The sequence below is a fragment of the Chiroxiphia lanceolata genome, chromosome 3, assembly GCF_009829145.1.
Source record: "Chiroxiphia lanceolata isolate bChiLan1 chromosome 3, bChiLan1.pri, whole genome shotgun sequence".
NCBI lineage: Eukaryota > Metazoa > Chordata > Aves > Passeriformes > Pipridae > Chiroxiphia > Chiroxiphia lanceolata.
The window spans coordinates 19,497,701-19,503,794 of NC_045639.1; positions in this window are offsets into that span (position 1 = coordinate 19,497,701).

Here is a 6,094-nt window from a genome sequence, read left to right on the forward strand (position 1 = left end):
GTTATGCTGCCGAAACAGATAGTTTTCATGTGACTTGTCATGCAGTTCTGCTCACAGCAGGATCTGTTTGACACCTTCATCTGTTAGGAAACACATTTCACATTTTAAAGAATCTATAACGATAATTTGTAGTGGTTAAGCTTCTGTGGAATTAGCATAATTACACCAGGAGATGTGGGGTCTCCATTCCATCCCATTCCAAATGATTTCTCACTTTCCAAATCACTGTAGTCATGCTGAGTTTCAAGAATATGTAGTTCTTGGTCAATCTGTAATGGGTGGGGTTTTTTCCAGTTTTGATTCTTCGTGTTAAGCATCTTACCTAATTGATTTTAGCTGCTATGCCAGTTCACTACTCCAGACAGGATTGTTCACATCTATCTAATTTTCCCATCTGTTTTCCTAACTACAAATGTCTGCTTTTTAATTTTTGATTTGACAATTGAGTCATTTCATTACTGCCTCTGTGCAGATAGACTTTCTTCTGCTTTTTGCCTGAAGGTTGAATGTGGAACTATCTTGCATCTTACCTTTCACTTAGACAAATTCTAGCCTTTCATCATTACATTATACCACTGTGCAAATGAGAGGCTCATAAACATTGTCTATCCTTCCCTTGCCAGCCAGAAAGCATCATCAAATATATCTTATTCATGTTACTGTTATCAGTCAGAGAGGCTCAGTCTCCAACTAGATCATGAATTTCAGCTTTGAGTCATCATTACTACTAAGTCTTGTTAGAAATACAGGAGAGAAATGTGTTTTTGTTTGTATGTGCAAAAAAATGCTGGGTTATTTTCTAGAAGCGGAAAACAGAGATCAAAACAGAAAACATATGACCTTGAAGATTCTCCAAGCTTTTTTCAGCATCCTTTTGGTTGTGGCATACTGCTACAGTGCTTGGGTTACCTCTGAGCCAGGCTCCTCTGACCTTGGCTATCTCATCAAGACAAGCATTGATGAGAATGCCTTCTGATTGCCAACCTCACCTCTGAGAGGTGGGCACCAAAGTGCATCATGGCAAAATAAAGCCTGGCTTAAACGCTGTCTTGGAGGAAGAGGGACAGCTGTGATACTTGGCTCTTAAGGGGCTGGGACAGCAACTCAGAATTAAAATATCTTTTGTTCCTAATGGTTTTATTGAAAAGTTGTCTTCTATGTCTTTCACATTTTCTACCTGGCTCTACTGCTGATGTTACGACTCTGGAGGCCTAAGAGACTGCCCTTTCAGAATAAGGAGCTTAAATTTCCATCTCTTCATATATTCTGGTTTTTCTAGATGAGTTGTCAAGTTGTGCAAAGAGACCTAAGACTGTGGAAGTGCTGTTAGTTCCTTTTCCTCTCCAGCTGTTCTGTTACCTCTCCAGCTCCTGAATAGCAGGACCGAGTTCACTGCTGCAAAGGGACATGGGGTCTCCAAGCACCTGGATGGACATGACAGTACAGGGACCTGACAGGACAGAGTTAGGTTTTGTCACTATTCTACAGTATGTTAGTGGTAAGGAGAATAGTCCCCATAATGCTGGAGAGAGTAGCAACGTTGTAGAAAGAAAAAACAGTGATTAGATCTGGAGATTTTATAGTGTAAAGTTTGTGTCCTATAAGAAATGATTGCTTCTCCTCCACAAAGTCTGTTCTAAGACCATCTTGGGACAGCTGGTGAGACTTTCTGACTTTTAAGCAAAGGATATGGGATGGAGTGAAAATGAAAATAACACCGGAGTCTTAATTACAAATGAACAAATTGTAGGACACTCCAGACTTCTTTCTTTGCGTGCTTGTAATTATTAACCTTGTTTGAAAGAGGGTCTCATTCTTGAGTTCTATTTCAGCTTTTCTTTTGTCTTGTTTTTTGTGTGTTATTTTTTCAAGTTATTTTTTTAATGCAGTTAATCCATTTTAGAAAACAGACTTTTGAACAATGCTTTTTATTGTTTCATACAGCTCCTGCCTTCCTACCAGCTCAAGTCATGTTGATGTATTCACACAGTTGAAGTTGGCATTTTGATACGTGTACACAGCATTTTCATCTGATTCCTGGGGATGACTGCAATGCCTGAGGTTTCTTGTAACACCCTGAAAAGCCTCTGGCTTTGTGCAAGGCTGCATTCCTAAATAGTATACCAACTCTGAGGTTCAGCCAATGTTTACTTTGAAAGCGAACTTTTTAATATCAAAAGTAAAACAGCCTTCCTACATTCCACAAAGGTAGATGGTATTTGCCATTTAAAAAAATAGTACAGTAATAAGTAATAATAATGATAATAATGATAGATGAAATTGTTATTTCAGGGAAAGAGTCATAATTGCAGCTGAATCATGGCTGTGGGCTGACGAACAGATAAGCACAATGTGTTTTGCTGTGTCAGGCGTGTGGTTAAGAACACATCTTCTTGCTTTGCCCTCTATGAAAACAGGAGTGGTGAGGATATATTTCACCTATATTGGAGAACTACCTAATATATTCAGCTTCAGGGAATGACTGGCTATAATAGGAAAAATTTTTAGTCCAGACCCCTCTAGCAATGACCTAAGTTTATTGACTTATCAGCAAAGGATTCAGCCCAGTACATCTGAAATATGCGTTTCTTACTGATAACCCTCCAAGGCTGAGTTGACTTCAAGCTGTAAGAGAAGTGACTATTCTGCTGTTGCCAGTGCACCTAATTGTGTGCCTATCCCATGCTTTGGCAATAGCAATCCTGCAGCAAGATAATCTGGTTAAGCAACCTGTTTCTAAATTTTATTTTATTTTTTAGCAGAGCTCCCATTCTTCCAGCTCAGCTGATTGATCTAGCTGGTTGCAGGGCCACACTGGAATTTGTACAGAGAAGTCAACAAGGATTCTCACGGGGTAAAGGCAAGGTACTCCTTTTGAAGGCACGTCACAGATGGGCTTAAGAAATTTGTGAAAATTCTCTATTAGTGCACAGTTGCAGACTGGGACCTTGCTCTTGCTGAAATGAGCAGTAAAAATCTGTGTGGTAGAACAGAGCTCTTAACTGAATAAACCTGATGATGCTACACTAAAATGTCTTTGTCATCTGTGTAAAATACATGTATTGTGGGGCTGAGGAGAACAAGAAACAGACACAACTCGCTTATTTTATTATACAATTACAGTTCACAATGCTGAGAGATTAAATCAATTATGGATAATATACATTCTGGAAATTAAAGCATGTGGCATATGGATCATGTGGAATGCCCTCATGAGCTGGGGAACCAGAAGTCAGGTGGGAATGGAGGAAATATCTTTCAGTATTTGTAAAATTCTGATCTTAAAAAGCATGGGTTACTAAGAGTGGCATGCTCTAGCAAGAACAGTGATCACTGGAAAAATGGTACCATTAAAGATGATTTTAAATTCAAGGTTTAATGTGTTATTTACCTAAACTTAAAAACATGCATTTATTTTTAAAGATTTCTGTCATGGACTGTCAACTATTCATTTTGGGAACGAAGAAGAAATCTTTCCAAAGCTGTATGAGAATATATTAGTTTTATCCGGGGTGAACATGACATAAGCACAGTTCCCTGCAAGAATGACCCTACTTATTTGTGTCCTATTCAGCAGTTTATCTGTTTTTATAGTGATCCAAATAGGGGATCAAATGATCCAAAAAGGGAGGAGGGTCGATCCATTTTTTCTTCCCACACAAGATGCATTTCAAATGCTTTGCACTTTCACAAACATTGTGCAATTAATCTCATTCAAAGGCGTGCAGCCCACAATATTTAGTCCTGACAACTATGCCGACATGAAGAAAGAAGTTGCAGCTTTGTTGTTCTGAATCACTTCATGAAGACCAGCCAATGCAAACAGATTTTATTTGGGTGTAAGGCTTTTATGGTCTTATTGCCAAGACAGCTTCATGCTCAATTAAAGCAAAACATGATGAAGCCCTAAACCTTTTAGCAATTCCAGATCTGCTAATGATGTCAGGTTGGGCAGTTCCCCACCAAGGAGACATCATTTATTACAGAGGCTGACATCAGTGAGAGACGATGGTCTGTTGTCAAAGCTCTTACTGGAACACAGGAGAACTAAACTCTGTTTCACCTTCCATGTGCAACCTTTGTGTGACCTTGCTGAAACCACTCCTCTCTGACTTGACATCATGGTACTCAGGGAGTTTATGACATACTCATGTACTGGATGGTAGCTTCTGAAAAGAGTTAAGTGCAGTGTGGGAAGCTTGTCATCATTGGTAATGTGCTTTTGCAATTTAGAAGGTAGTTTAATTCTGGGTTGTAAGTTTCAGTAAAATTTCACTGACTGTAGGGTACTGAAATGTATCAAGTTCCACACACACGGTGAAGCAAGACCACCAGGATCAAGCAGACACATGCCAGTTCGCCTAGAACCTTCCATTTCTTCTCTAGTGCTAGTTTGCCTTCATCTAGGGATTTGAACAGGAAGTCCTGAAAGTGAGTCTCAGTGCCAAATTGGTCATTTTGACAGCAATCTAACACGGTCTCAGACGGTCGTCAATTTAAAGTTTTCAGGCACTGTAACTGGTAAAATTGGGAAACTGTAGTTGATGGCAATCAAAATCAGGAAGAGGGACAGTCTTTTTCTGAACTTTTTAGGTGATGCTGGAGAGTGCATTTCATGACTGTAAGGTACCTGTTATCTCAATAGATTTGTGTCCCAACAGGAGTGCTTGCTTCCACAACTGCTTTTGATAGCCGAGCCAATTTTTCCTTAGAAATGGTAAGTCTTCTGCCAAATGACTGTCTGAACAATTATATTTGAACTGAAAAATGACAGGAAAAAATCCCAACAGTGTGTCAGGTCAACCTGAAATGAAAGACTTGCAGTTCTTTTGGTGAGATCAGCTCTCATCCATCACACTTTGTAATTAGATATTTGTTCAATTCAAATAAAATGCATCAAGAGAGACATTCGTTCAGTAAAAATAAAGGTAGGTAAATTGGCCTCAAAATGTGGCTTCGGTATAGAAAATGGATTCACCTCAATTTTTTGTCTTTTCTAAATTATTACTTTTTTGGCTGTTTTCGTGTAGTAAGGGGAAACTCAGAAATTTCAGGAGGCAGCCTCTTGTGAAATCCTAGGTCTAATTTCCCAAGAAGAAGAGAATGAGGAACACATGATAACAGCAGGAAGTTGTGCTCTCCCCAAAACTTAATGCATTATGCACTCGGGTGAATATCTGTATTCATGTTCAGCAGTAACCTTTTTAAAAAGAAACATCCCACCAAACCAGTAGAAACAGTATTTATATAAGATTGAGACTGCTGAAGAGCAGGAATACGGGGCATTAGTCCCAGTTCAGGGAACTATGTGAGGCTGTCTTTTGCTCAATGGCAGAGCTCAAAAACTGGAAGTTTTGTTTGGTATTTTTTTGTTTGTTTTGTTTTTTTCCCACCAAACTCTATGTAGATTTTCCCCTTTTGAAAATGCCTCTCTTAAATTTCCAGAACGCTGCCAAATTTCCAGACAGCATGGCCAACCTACTGCAGTTCCTGACTGCAGTGCACGCAAGCCTTGATGTTAGTGAGATGCACAAACTGATGAGTGCTTTTTCATGACCTGTGAGGAAAATGAACAAACAACTACCTGTGTATAGTCCCTTCCCCGCCAAAGAATGAGCTGGTATTCCCACCATTTCAGATAATCTTTTATGCTACTACTGACAGAGTAAATTATCAAAGCCAGTAGATGACAGGCCTAAAACCAGCAACCTAAAATGTACCAGCCTGGAGCCCAAATCATAATTTCTACTTTGTTTAGATTTCAAAGCATCCTGAGCTATTTACAGTAGTGATAAAAGGAATATTTCTTTCTATTGGAAAGCAGACTTTTTTGTTGTACTTGACAAAGAAGGGAGCTTTCAAATGGATGACTTCTGTCATTTTTATATGATGTGTTGAAAGCAAGAATTTATATAAATGCTGACTTGTCTTCCCAAGATAGTAGAGTAGCCTGCTATCCACTTTTCTTGCTCTATGTAACATTAATTGACATTAAGTTCCAACCAGGGAAGAGGTAAAAGAGTGTCCTCAGAACTTCATTGTAGGTTACAGACTCTTTACAACCATGGGTTAGATGCTAAACCATGCTGGCATT